The 15,107-nt window shown below is 43.8% G+C and overlaps 1 protein-coding gene across 1 annotated transcript in view; it reads right to left on the reverse strand.

The window, feature by feature from the left end:
* Nucleotides 1-1,514, reverse strand: part of LOC124616150 (trichohyalin-like) — a 470,869-nt gene extending 469,355 nt beyond the window's left edge. The window contains exon 1 of the mRNA XM_047144429.1: nucleotides 1,318-1,514. The gene's annotated coding sequence lies outside the window, so the exon portion shown is untranslated. The remainder of the gene's footprint in view (nucleotides 1-1,317) is intronic.
* Between the last annotated feature and the right edge of the window lie 13,593 nt (nucleotides 1,515-15,107).

The raw sequence follows: 15,107 nt of genomic DNA on the forward strand, positions 1-15,107 counted from the left end.
AGTAGACACTGACATAGTCTCACATTATCAGGTTTTAGGCTTGGTACAATGGCAATGTAAACAAAAGTTTATGTTCTTCTGTGTGCAATCACAAATGTGAAATTATTACCTAACACCGTGAAATGAGGAACAAAGGTTATGGAATAACATGACGTTAACGCTGTGGTCACTATGGACAATGTTGGCTAACGATGTCGTAAAAATTAGCCCGCGTCCTTTTAGAGAGAAACATTCTGTAGTTCGCCTGCAATAATTTAGGGAAACAATAGGAAGGCTGAGTCACGATGGCGCTGGTGATTTCTCAGTGCCGTGGCTGCTTATAACTGTATTAGTAGACCCACCTGCGTATAATATACTAATTTTTAACCGCAGACCTGGTTTCGGAATCCCATCAAATTTTCAACTGGTCTTACGTAAATTGGAAGCATATATCTGCAGTAATTTAAATAGAAGAGGAAGTAAGCGCATTGATTATATGGCCGATGCTGTTACCAAGTACACATTACATTGGAGGAACATGAAAATTAACTAGTCAACTTACTTCTACGACACTGCGGCGGTGAAATAATTCGCAGCTGAACAGTAACGCTCCCGCCATATTTGCTTGTGGTACATCCGACGCCAGTTTCGTTCCCGACCAAGTCTCTACATTAAGAAGGACTGACTGGGTTCTGGTTGCTTGAGAGTCTCCAGTACACACGCAGATCTATTCTGATAGTCAATAAACACGCATTTTCTTTCCGAGTACCCATATGGAGCTGTAATATCAAGGCATTCTGGAAGTCAAGAAACACAGCTTCAGTCTGAACACCACCAACTACAGCTTTCTGGAGCTTATGAACGAAAGGGCAGACTGAGTTTAAAATAATCAGTGCTTTCGAAATACATGTTGTGTCCAATAAAACGAGCTAGTTAGCCCGCGAAAGACTCATCTGTTCTGCCAGCCTCCTTAAAAGAGTGGAACGCCCTGCGTCGTTTTCCTGCCACGTGAGCTTCTCTGTTTTCCAGCAGCCCTCGACGCACTGCTGCTAAAATTGAGGCCAACAGCCCCCCCCCCCCCCCACCACCACCACCACCACAACCACCTCACACGTGCAAGATACGGAAGAACAGGTATTCCATCAGACTCAATGTCGTTTCCGACTTTCCACCGTCGACAGTGTGGGTCCACGAATGTAGCGTCACGTTACACAACCGGGGAAGGAGCTACAATGACTTCGGATACGTCTGACGAGAAACTTGCTTCTAGTTATCTAAAACTGAATGCTGAGAGAGGGAGCCAGATAAACGCGACTTAAGGTAATGAGCGTCACTCACCTTTACATCTGCGTGACGCCGCTCCTCGACCTGCCAATGAAGTGTTTCATGAGGGGTGCCTTGCAGGGTGCAGGATGGGCGAAGCAGCGAGAACGCGGGTACTTCTTCTCGTAACTCGGAGGCGCCGTTCCGAAGAGAAGGCGGCCGTGCTCCCGCAATCACACTTAAGAGAGCTGTGTCGCCTCGCGCTGCGCTGCGCGACGCCCGCAGACTGCAGGCGACAGATACGAGGCCCGCCGACCATAGCCTTCCGGCGCGGACGCTGTCGCAATCTGGGCAGATCCGGTGTCCCAAGCGCCACGGGACCTCACAGCCTCTGTGCGACTGCGCTCCTGCTGCCCCGCACCTCCACACCCCTTCTCGCTTCTTTTAATTCAGCATTTGCCTCTTGTATTCAGGTACACCGGTAATCTTCCCTTCACACTATTTTCGGTCAATGGTGACTGGAATACATCCTTCGAAAATTTAAATGTAACAGTGGTGCAATACCTGGGGGAAAGGGGGGGGGAGGAGGTTTATCCACAACTTGTACGTTAATCAGACTGAAGTTATAAAAAAATGGTTCGAATGGCTCTGAGCACTATGCGACTTAACATCTGAGGTCATCAGTCGCCTAGAACTTAGAACTAATTAAACCTAACTACTAAGGACATCACACACATCCATGCTCGAGGCAGGATTCGAACCTGCGACCGTAGCGGTCGCTCGGTTCCAGACTGTAGCGCCTAGAACCGCACAGCCACTCCGGCCGGCAGACTGAAGTTATAACAGAAGGAAATGAGATAGTGTTGAAACCTATACCCCACGCTGTTCGATCTGCACGCTGAGCAAGCAGTACAGGCAACGAAAGGCAAATTTCGAAACAGATTTAAATTTCATGGAGAAGAAATGAAAACTCTGACATTTTCCGAGGACACTGTACGAGGGGCGTTCAGTAAATAATGCACGTTGATTTTATTAAGGATTCCAATACACCATATTATTCCCCACTCTTTTGGCTAGAAAGCCCTATTCTTCAACATAGTTTTCGTCCAGTGCGACGGCCTTACACCACCTTACTGGGAGGCCCAGTATGCCCGCATGTTACCACTGTGCTGGTCGAAGTCGGCGCCAACGCCTTGCTGCAGAAGTTTCACTGGGAAGCCATTATACATCCTCCACAAAGTCCCGATCCCTCACCACGTGACTTCTATATTTTTGGAGCCCTGAAGAAAGACATTCGCGGCCGTCGTTTTGCTTTGGGCGAAGAGGTGCACGCCTGCGTACGATCACGTTTCCGTAGACAACCGCAAACATTTTTCCATGAAGGCATTGACCGTTTTGTCTCACAGTGGGAGGAATGTCTTAACAATTACGGCGATTACTTTTAAAATAATAAACATTCCACTTATTTTTTTCCATCTGTATCGCTTTTATCTGACTGCCCCTTACACGCGTTTCTACAACTGTGGATTCTAGTTCTCGCCATTCCTGCTTCGCCAATGCCTATCCCATTTTTTAGACGACTGTATTGCCTTCAGCTTCCTTCATTTGCTGCATTTTTATTATTTCTCCTTTCGTTAGTTAAGTTCAATAACGTCTATGTACTACTAGGCTTTCCTTATTACCTATTTGATTCTCTGCTGCCATTACCGAGCGAGGTGGCGCAATGGTTAGCACACTGGGCTCGCATTCGGAAGGACGACGGTTCAAACCCGCGTCCGGCCATCCTGATTTAGGTTTTCCATTATTTCCCTAAAACACTCCAGGCAAATGCCGGGATGGTTCCTTTAAAAGGGCACGGCCGATTTCCTTCCCCATCCTTCTCTAATCTGATGCGACTGATGACCTCGCTGCTTGGTCACCTCCTGCAAAACCCACCAACTAACCATGGTTATCCATTAGTTTTCTAATGCATTCTCTTCCCCTGTTTCAGTGAAACGTTGCCTAATGCCCCATCCAAAACTCTCAATAACCTCTGTTTTTTGGCTTATTTAGATCCCATGACCTTCATTTGGTACTAGTTTGCAATTTCTTAAGTTTTAACTGACAGTTCATAACGAATAATTCTTTATCAATGTCCACATCTCCACCTGGAAATGTTTTGCAGTTTAAGATCTGGTTTCAGTATCTCTGTATCACGATTACATTGCCGCTCTGAAGTCATCTAGTACCCCAGGTCTCTTCGACGTATACAACCTTCTTTCCTGAGGCCTAAACCAAGTGTTAACAATCATTGAATTAGGCTCTGTTCAAAATCCTACCAAGTGGGGTCCTCATCAATTCCTCCACACCAGTCCATATTCTGCTGCTATTTTTCCGTCTAGTCCTTTTCTACTACCGAAATTCAGTCCGCCATCACGAAATAATTTTCCTCGCCCTTAGCTATCTGAATTATTTCTTTTATCTCATCACACATGTGTTCATTATGCTGTTCATAGTACCCTATTTGATGTTGTATTTATAACCCTGAATTGACCTGATCAGAAGTCCTGTTCTTCCTGCCACTGCACTTTACTAATTACCAGTGTATATAACTTTAAACTATTCATATCCGTTTTTAAATTTTCTAGCCTCCATAACTCATTAAGGAATTTAAAATCTGAACGCTCCGACCTGTAATGCTAGTGTTGTTTTTCCTGCCGTTGATATCGTCATGAGCGGTCCCCACCTGGAGATCCCAATAAGAGACTATTTGACTTCCACAATATTTTACCTAAGAGGATGGCACCATAATTTAACCATACAGAACAGCTGAATTCGCTCTGTAAAAATGTCTGCAGTTTCCCCTTGCTTTTAGCCGTTCGCAGTATCAGCGAAGCCAGGCCATGTTGACTAACGTTAAAAGGGCAGATCAGTCAGTGATACAGGCTTTGCCCCTTCAAGTATTGAAATGGCTGCTGCCCAGAAATATGTTTGTGTGGGTGTCGTCTTTCAAGGAAGTTATAATATGAACATTAACAGAAGTAAAACAGTGGTATTGGATATAAACAGATAGGTTTATAAGGTCATTGTCAGTCTCACTAAAATCCTTCTGCGTGTACTGCCGCGTCATCCAAAACATACATCAGATTCTAAAATACTAAAATAAACAACGCTTAGACAACGTTGCAGCGCCTTTCCTCAAGGCATAGACCGTTTAGCTGGGAAAGAGATGTTTCTGTATATCGTATTTCTAACTTTGTCTTAAGACCACCGAGTTCACTTTTCTTAGAATTTTAGGGTGGCCCTAAAACGCCCTGGTCAGTGGTGCGAGAGGGGGAGGAGATACGTAGCAAATTACTGTGGGTTACACGGGTACTGGTAATTGGTAGCCCGCCACGAATCAGCCACAAGTGCACCACCGGGAGCTGTTCTTTTATTTCTCCCAGCGGTACAAGGCCATCAGTGATCGAGTGAGCAATATGATCTGCCGACGAGGCACAAAACCGGTTCCCTGAAGCAGCCACAAGATCCAATCGGCACTAGCGGGGCACTATTGCTATAGTGAGCACCGTTCAAAGTCCCAAGAAGCCGAGTACTTGCAAGGCAGCCGTGGGCAAGCACTCGCGAAATAAGAGAGACAACTGAAATTTTGTAGTAGCCTGACCAAGGCGGGCTATACATCTTGCGTGCTCAATGTGCTGCCCGGGTGGGGCCGAGGTTCGGCCTGTCTCGGAACTACTCGGTACTTCTCGTCTTTGCTCGGTCCTTCTCGGTACAGCTCGACTTATCATTTAGCAGTGCGATGCGATACTCTCTTCCAGCATTTGGTGCGACTTATTTTGGTCGGCACTACATTTCGTCAGAATCGTGGTGTAAGTACTGTATATCCTTCGCTATTTCTTCATGGTCTAAAGTAAGCTCACAAGTCCAGCGATTGTGCAAAAAGAGGCAATCTACAGATGTACTGTCGCAACCCTTTAAAAATGAATGGGAATCACAGAGGAGAAGAATGAGAACTCTCACTATCTAATGTGTAGTCGCTTCATCGACGGCTACCACAAATATGGTACGAAACGACACTACAAGACCACACAGAAAGAATTTAATGATCTAGTTGACGATAAAGAGGCAAAAATTATAGCGATCAACAGACGATCCGAACGGGATTCATTGTTCTGTACATCAAAAAGCTCTTTGTGCCAAATATGGAGGCTTGGAACGTGATGAAATTGGTGGCTCGAATAGTTTTCTCAAGTCACACGCATCGTCAGTCGCAAAGTCTAAGGAGATTCCTGGAAGAAATTTCGATTTAAGACCCGCTATTGTTGAATTACTGAAGCAAAAAGGAAAGCAAGAACGAAAATTAAAAGATCCGGAATGGATTGCGGACCTTGCATTTTAAATAGCGTTGGTTGCAGGCTGTTGTCAGTGAGACATTCAAAGGTGGCAAACAACTACTTTGCCATTTCACGGCGACAGTGAATGCATTTAAAAAGAAAAAGCATTTTGTAAGGGACAACTTCTGACAAGGAACGCCGTCCATTCCCCTAAGCACACTGCCGTTAAAGAAAACGCGAATTTTGAACAATCCGTGGCGTCACTGAACGAATTACACGAATCATTTTCTAAAAGTTTGAGAACAATGCCAATCTTACATCTGTTTCTGAGCACTTTTTGGGACCATTTGCCATTTCAGTTCAAAGTGCCCCTGTGTATCTGCAGATGGAACTGTTTGATCTGCAATGTAATCAGCCGTTTAAAAGACAAATTTCTTTAGGTTAAAATTGCCCAGGAGTAATACATTGTTTTCCTTGGGAAGAGTTTCCACGTCTTTATAATGAGGTTGCAAACGTGGTATAACACAATGTTTCGATAAACATATGTGCATGAAAGGTTTTTTTTCTATTATGAAACTAATTGAGCCATAATGAAGTGGCAAACCAAACGATAAAAATCTGCGAAATTTTCTGCGTCTGTCCATATGCTGACAGTTTTTATCAGATGTAAATCTGATTATGTCTTCAGCGCGCCAAAAATAATTGAATAATACAAAAATTTGTTTTGTTTATGGTCCAATTTGTTGAAAAATATGAAATACGAAACAAAATCATATTCCGCATGCAGCACGTCCGAGATTGGCACTGACTGGAAGCATTTTAGGGCCAAAAAAATTCTAAGAAGTGTGACGCCACTAATCGTAAAACATCGTCAGAAATGCAACATACAGAAATACGCACTCCTCAGCTAAGTCGTCTGTTGTCCAAGTTTCACAGAGCTGCGTTATTTCGCAGTGACACACATCGCGAAAATTACTTTCGTCCTCAAGTTTCGTACACCAGTGTATTAGAGATGTCCAAGTTACGTGGTTCTTAGTGTATATCCCATACGTAGAAACGATGATTTCGATAAACAGCACCATGTGAAGTGACGAAAACTGAACAGCACAGTTAATTATCAATCGAATTACAGTTTCTATGAAACAGAGTACTTCCTTCCAATTGCATTCTACAGCTTTTGGAAATAGGAGCACATTCATGCAACACCCGTCAATATGTCACTTTGAAAAAATTGACAAAAGTAGGCGGTCTCAAAAAACGTCCCAGCTATTTTCAAGGGAAACCTCGTATGTGTAGATGAATTTTTGTAATAGTAGTCGGCCCCAAACAAATCCAATTCTGGGCTGCCGCCGTTATACTGAGTATTCCAAGTGCTCTTATTAGTACTGGTCCACATAAGCCTCACCCTCCATCTCATCAGCAACGAAATCCTCACTCACACTTGAGTCAAAATGGTTCAAATGGCTCTGAGCACTATGGTCATAAGTCCCCTAGAACTTAGAAATACTTAAACCTAACTAACCTAAGGACAACACACACATCCATGCCCGAGGCAGGATTCGAACCTGCGACCGTAGCGGTCACGCGGTTCCAGACTGTAGCCGGCCGGCACACTTGAGTCATGCACGTCAGAAGGCTCCTGAATGACCAAGGACCCATATGTTTCCCATACACAGGGAGTAGGGCGCGCCGGTATGACTCAGTGGCTAAGTGGGTACGTGTCAGAATACAAACGTCACAGTGCGGTGTTCAATCCTGGCACTTTTGCCGTCACTTATCACTTCTTTTAACTCTCGTAAAGTTTGTACATATGCGACATGCCTATCTAAACCGTTGTCCGGAGTTCACATCAAACTGCAAGTCCCCAAGAACTGGCTGGGTTTGTCGGTTCTACAGCTGGAGGAAGTGAAGTGCACACAAGTGGTGGACAAGTACATCCCTGTTTCCTAGATCTGCGAAGGGCGTTCGACACTGTACCACTCCGTCGACTTCCATCTAAAACATAACGAGTGTCTTCGCAAATAAGCGACTGCCTCAAGGAATATTTGACTAATAGAACCCAGTACGATATACCGGACATCGAATGTTAGACGAAGGCGAGATTACATCTCGTGTGCCCAAACGAAGCGTAATGGGACTTCCAACGTGCTCAATAAGTACAAACATTTTATCAGAGAGGACCAACAGCACTATAAGGTTTCTCGCTGACGAAGCTGTTGTATGAGGCAAAATATCGTCGTTGGACGCACGAATCAAAATGCAGAAAGACTTGGACAATATTTCTCTTTGGCACAGTGGACGAATGAGTGGATTTAAAACTGTTGGGCGCAGAACGGCGTGGTCATCAGCGACCATTCTCAAGATCGTAGTACTGGTGTATGACTAGTCACTCTTGTTAAAACGAAAAGTAACGGACCACAGAAATAAAAAACTTCACATACAAATTCTAGGATATCAGATCATACCGCTGTCATATATTAATAATAGCAACAAAACAGTGGATAGCTTTAAGACAGCTGTTTGATAACGGAACTAACAGGATGATAAAAAAAAAAAAAAATTCTTCGTCCAGTTAAATCGGGCAATATCAAGTCTTCCTGCCAGTCTTACGTCATCGTATAAAGTTAAGGGTAAATACCTCGGCAAACCAAAGACTTCCCTCTTATCAGAATACAACACACACGACGTGAAAACGCGGTGTATCCTGAGTGTGACGCTGCAAACCCTGCATTCCGGCAGGTCTTCATGCGTCATTGGGTAGCATCCCATTCTAAGGCGAGTGAGAACCACTACGTACCTTCTTGGAGTTGGAAAATAAGTGCGCCATTGTCGAAACGTTGGTTTGACCGACCGCAGCTTGTCGTTGGCCACTTTCAGCCACTGTCTTTCGCACTCAGCGAACACTCTCTTTGTCACCCAAGACAGGACAGCCTGTAGGGTAAGTGACTCTGAAGAGAATCATATCTGAAGGTGAAACATTAATTATCACAGATAACCCGAGAAGAACAAATTACAAAAACCAAGTGATACTTCTTGACTTATCCACGTAGTTAATTTCAGTAACAACAGTAAGGACTTTTCTTTGTTCCTTTTCTCTTGCAATATACACTGCCGCAAGAAAATAGTACACTCCTTTAAAGGTTTCCAATGCACTCAAGATTCATTGTTGCAACAGTGCATATGGAGTACATGAAATGATTGCATTTACAGATCAATATCACTACCGGTTCTGAGGTACCAGGCATCGCATCGACCCATGCCTCCACGGGCGGTAATGCACACGCTGTCTGTGGCATCCAGTCGATCGGAGAGAGGCGAATACTTTCCTGGGATACGTTATGCCACACCTGCTCGACCTGTTCACGTGGCTCTGTAAGTGTTGTTGGTTGACGAGTCGCGCGAGTCACTTGTCGTCCCGTCATATCCCACACGTGTTAGACAAGTCCGAAAATCGTGCTCGCCAAGAAGGTCGCTGCACGTCTTGCAGAGCACATTTGAGTTTCACGGGCAGTGTGGGGACGAACATTATCCTGTTGGAACAACACCTCTTCTTGTTGCAAGAACGGCAGAAGAACCGGTCTAACAACATTCTGCACGTACCGAGTGCTGGTGTCACCTCCAGAAACACCGAAGGTGAAAGAGAGTTGTAGCTTACAGCACCGACACCATAAGGCCTGGGATGGGGCCAGTATGTCTTGGATGAATGCACTTCACGAGACAGAGCTCACCAGGACTACGTTGTACGCACAAACGACCATCAGTCATGTGCAGGCAGAATCTCCTTTCATCTCTGAAGACCACGACGGTGCGCCATTCCATCCTCCAAGTGGTCCTCTGGTGGCACGAGTCGAGCCGTGCATGTCGATGCTGTAGCGTGAGTGGAAGACGGTCTAGAGGTGTGCGAGTCCTTAGTCCCACTGCTAATAAGCGGTTAGCAACAGTTCGTGTTGACACGTCCGGACTCACTAACCCTCTTACCTGTGTTGTAAAATTGGAAATCTGTGGTAAGTTCCCATGGGACCAAACAGCTGAGGTCATCGGTCCCTAGGCTTACACACTACTTAAACTAACTTACGCTATGGACGACACACACACACACACACACACACACACACACACACACACATGCTTAAGGGAGGACTCGAACCTCCGACGGGGGTAGCAGCGCGGATCGTGGCAAGGTGCCCTAGACCGCGCGACTACCCCGCGCGGCCTATCTGTGTTGTGGCACTGTGCGATCTGCCACAGCTGCCCTTACAACACGACGATCCCAGGGCGCAGCTGTTGTTCGTGGACGTCCAGAACCTCATCTGCGGGTGTGAGAATGTTCACGTGGCCACTGACCATCCTTGCACAACCGACGCAGCACGTCCCACATGTGTGGCAATTCTCCGAAAGGACCATCCGGCCACTCGGAAGGCCCAATATGACCCCTTTAAAACTCTTTCAGTTGGCTTTAAGAAGCATGATTGCGTCCTTGCTTCAAACGTTTGCACCACAAGAGCCTTCAAGCTGTGAGCACTCCCTGTTACAAGGTAGACACAAATGACGCTCTGGTAGCTTAGGCACTACGCTATCCGTCGGCGTACGACATTAAAACTATTATCAGTACATCTACTATCTTCTAGGTGGCATATGCCATTAAAGGATCAAAATCGACTACGTCTTTCCAGGTGAACTAACTTCTTTTCCGGCAGTGTACCTGTTGAAAATATACAAGAAATATATGAGTAATCAAAAACAGGAATTTCAGTTTTGCTTTTTACATTAGATGTACTATCTTCCAGGTATTTTGCATTAGTGTACGAGCTACTGAGAATTCTTAGGTAATAATATCCACATTCCATAATAATGATGTCGGGGGTAATTCAAAATTTCGTTGTGAAACACCTGTAGTAAGTGTAATAGTGTAATACCAGCAAGACTTTTAAGTAAGTCGCGTAATAAAATCACACCTATCCCATACGCAGGCATGCTTGATAAGGTTCCACCTCATATATATTACATAATTTCTTTGTTTTATGAGAATTACCGAAATAATAATTCCATTTTTAAATAATCACATATGATATGGTGGCGTCAACATTAAAAATTTGTACGTGAAACCTTTTTAAATGGCAGGATGATACACTGCCATTCTCATGAGTTAATATGGCTATTAAATGCAGAACTCAAAAGAACCAGTATACCTAGATGGAGTGGCCATTAACCCTCGTCATTTGGTCCTTGACGCACAAGTAACGTATGACGACAAACTGTTCCAGCACAAAATGGATAATGGTGTTTTTCTGATAAATTAAAGGTACAAGCAAAAAACGAAAGAAGTGCATAGTCGGTAATGTTTCCGGTCACACCGACTCTCAAGTTACGGTTTTACTAGTTAATTAATTTGGAGCAAGCAGACAGCTGCGCTCCATTAAAAACTAGTAAGTAGGGCTGTGTATCAGTCAAGACGGCAGCAGTTCTCACGTTACAAATGATTACTGCTGATTATTAACGAAAGACGGCAATAGTCAAAGACAGTGACAGAAAGCGTTTAAATACGTTTACAGTAATTTGATACCTCTCAAACACTTTGTAGTATCAATAAAAAATATATTTTGATGTTTGAAAACAGTTAGTGCTACCGAATAAGTACGATACGCTATGAACATTTTCAAAGCTTATAAATTGACCAGATAGCGCTCGGGTAGAGAAGAAGCTGCAGTGTGTTGTGCATATGTTGATGTTATTCCTCGGATCTCAAGACATGTGCACATTGTCTTTATGAGCGCAATCTGTTGTTGTCCACGTTTCACTATAACTTCATTTGCTAAAGGTGGTACCAGGTAAAAGTATTCGTTGCAGGAACGAACTAAGTAATTTTGCCTGTCGAAATAGTGGAACCGGATTGGATGTCAAGCGTGGTACCTAAAAGGCACGTATCTCATTCGCCACACCGTGTAAATATGCTCTCTCGGGGTTAACCTCATGACGTAAGATTAGCGGTGACATACATGTTTAGATTATTCACACCTTTGGCTGTATTAGAAACGTATCATTATTCATATGAACAAAGAACATACGCCACTATCTTAGTCAGGTGCCAGTTCAGACAAATTCGCACTATTGTTCTTGTTTTCGACGGCGTATTTAAAATTTGGAAGCATGATCACGGATGTTCTCAGTACTATGAAATCATTAATATTATGATTGCTCGGAACTTAAAAGTAGCTCTGTCGGAAACTATGACTTCCCCGAAAAAAGATATCATAAAATAAATATATGATTAGCAACGAAACGTAGACTACACAATATTTCGCAAACCGTTTAAAAGAACGAAAAAAGAATTAAACAAGTGTCAGTGAGCTGTGGGTTGCTGTAAGCCTGATCCTCCTAGTTATGAATTGCTGCTCTCGTATGCGCCTCAGAGCTTCCGTGGCGTCGCATGACGTCATACACGCAACCGCGGCCTTAATTCATGCACTCTTCGAGTCGAGCTGCGCGCGAGACAAAATATGTGGCGTAATGCTTCACAGATCAATCGGAAACGTCTTTTGTGGAACTGAATTACTTCTTTAGACTGCCACACATCTAAAATCAGTTTATATAAGGGTTGCCAGCCCCGCTTTGATCAGAGAGACAGGGTTCAACATCGCTACTCAAAAGTCAATAATTAAAAGCCCCCGATAAAATAAGTTTCCGTTTGACGGCGTATATGCAACATAGCGCGACTCTGATGTAGGTATTTAGGCACCGACGTATAGCGAGGGATTGGTGTAGTATTCGTGTCTTTCCGACGGGCGTGCGGTAGTAAATGCGGAAATGTGAACTGGACGAACGTAATGTTATTCGTTTGTTGGCTTCCGAAGGATAAATACAAGTACACATCCATCGGAGAGTGAAGAATGTGTGCGGCGTAGAATGCTTGTCGAAAACCACCGCTGCGGAATGGTGCGCCAACGGATCCAGCTGCTTCGTGATAACTCACGTTCCCATATCGAAAATGTCGTAACACAGAAATGAAACCAACTCAAGTGGAAGAGCCTCCAGCACCTGCCCTATAGTCTTGATTTCTCCCGATGCGATTATACGTCTTCGGTCCCTTAAAAGAGACCTTGAAGGGTCGACGGTTCCTGTCGGAAGAGGATGTGCACCAGGCAGTTACGGACTTCTTCACACAGCAAGACACGTTGTTTTACTAAACGGGCCTCTTCAACATGGTGCGTCGATGGGATGATTGCCTGAATGCTCCCGGCGATTTTGCCCGGTTGGCATATCGATCCTGGACTTCACGGCCTTTCAACGGGAACTTACTGATCGCTATTTATACTTTCTGGAAAGATTCCGGTATCCGACCACTGAACTGGAATATATTCACCGCTAACAGTTCTATACGTGGCATCCAATTCGTTACTCCAACTCCTGCTGATGATCACAACAACGTAACATGAATACAGTTAAATGCTTAAAGATGTACATACCATGAGACATGGCAGTTTCTTTGAAATTTTTACTAGTATGATAGTCTTCGGATGCCTGAAACATGAGTGATACCCACTCTTTGGATACCAGAAGTTGTACTATTAGTGGAAGAAGAGCAAGTGAGTGGGTCGGCTGCAGAGAGATAGATAGATAGATAGATAAATAAATAGAGAGAGAGAGAGAGAGAGAGAGAGAGAGAGAGAGAGAGAGAGTTGGGTCGCCGCTAGGAGTTTTGATGACGGACGTGCCGTGCCGTACACTGAATGAATTTGTGATGCTCCTTGATGTGTAATGAGGATAGAGGAGTTATTCCGAGAGGATTTTATAGAGAGAGGGCACTTTTGGACGAGGTAATATTCACAGAGCTTTTTTTCTGCAAGAGCTAGCCGGGTAATTATAGTAGAGCAAAGGTTACATCTCGTTTAACAGTATCTATGTTTTTGTCATGTGCTGGCGTACGCCTTCACTAGCTTACCGGTCGGCACTAGGAAGCATTGTGTAGCAGGCGCTGAACTAGGCGCACCTATGACAAAAGAAGACCAAGACACGCCCCCAGGTTACGCGCCCATGAAGTTCCCTGGGCAGCGTGCATGTAGGCCGCCGCAGCCGCCGACCGACCTGTATCAATCTCGGTAGTTCAGTACGTTGCACTGGGACTCAGTTCACGTTGCACCCTAATACGTCGCACTGTGCTCTAGTCTTCCGCAGTGATAGTCGTCGCCTCGCACTTCAGCTAGCTGTTAGGGAACGTTAGTCATTGTGATATGGACACGGACAAGATTCAAGAATCAGGATTTGTTATGTGATTGCTGTAAAGTCAGATTGGACATAACTGAAGATAAGTACTCAATTGGTTCCTCTAATAAAGTGTACTTTAACCACGTGTGCATTTTGTGTTGCAGTGAGAGGAAACCGGCCAATCACCTACCATACCACCCTCTCCTCATGCAGCAGGGAACTAGAAAACATGACAATGGTGCTCAGCCACAACAGGACAGTCAACTATTCAGAATCTTAATTATTATTCTTCACTCTACACATTCTGTTAAGTATTTCGTTACAAAAGCAAACATTAAATTTTACGTAATTTAAGTATTATTTGTGTGAGATAATTTTTATGGCTTATGGTAATGCTAGGAAAAAATCATAGTTCATGTTAGTAGGAGTCACTTCTCTGTTATTAAAAGGAATTTAATATAATTTCAAAATATCCTTTTATTTATCTGCAAACATTTCATTAAAGTTTATCCTCACTGTTTGAATGCAATCGTAACATCACTGAATTGTCACATCTTGCACTATTGTGTGGACAGCTTGCTTCATTGTTGGAATGGAACAAAAATTCTCATCTGCAAAAGCAGCGTAAAGGAAGATAAGGCAATCAGCCGTGCAGTGATTTACTTCAGGGTCTGCAGTTCAATGCTTAATATTCCTGAATTATGCAGAAAGAGCAAGGCTGAGTTATCCGTTGCAAAGGTAAGAAACAACTGTAGGGCGTAAACAAACCTTTGGATATGAAATTAGGAACTTTTTCTGCAAAACTTTCATGTAAATTCAGCAGACGCGTCTTTTTAACAGAGCATTATCTGAATACGCAACACTTGGCCATTGTGTGTGATGAGGACGCCATTCTGCATATTATTGATAACCATTCTTTGTATTTAATTTCATTTATAAATTGTTACACTGAGTTTAAATTAACTGATATCACACACATTGAAAGTAATTTACATAGTTAATGTTCTTATTCCACAGTAGAGTATCAGATGCTATTCTAGATCACACTACAAGGGCCGTACTGTGATCGGAATTTAAAGGCATATGTTTTCACATTGCTAGCGACAGGTTATGGCTGCCACAGTTTCCAATTAACAAGCTTAAAAGTTTCAGTTTCATAAGGAAAAGAAACACATAAAACAATTTTGTCAAATTTCCGCGGAAACAAATGATATTTACTACCATCAAACTGACTCTAGCCAAATTCATCATTTTTATCTAACAGCATCTCCAGCTAGCTACTGTCTCCACGCTCCGTAATTAAGGCCACTTCTTATCGGAGACATTAAATGTATTCGCAATTGCAAA

Source organism: Schistocerca americana, chromosome 5 (genome assembly GCF_021461395.2).
Source record: "Schistocerca americana isolate TAMUIC-IGC-003095 chromosome 5, iqSchAmer2.1, whole genome shotgun sequence".
NCBI classification, from domain to species: domain Eukaryota; kingdom Metazoa; phylum Arthropoda; class Insecta; order Orthoptera; family Acrididae; genus Schistocerca; species Schistocerca americana.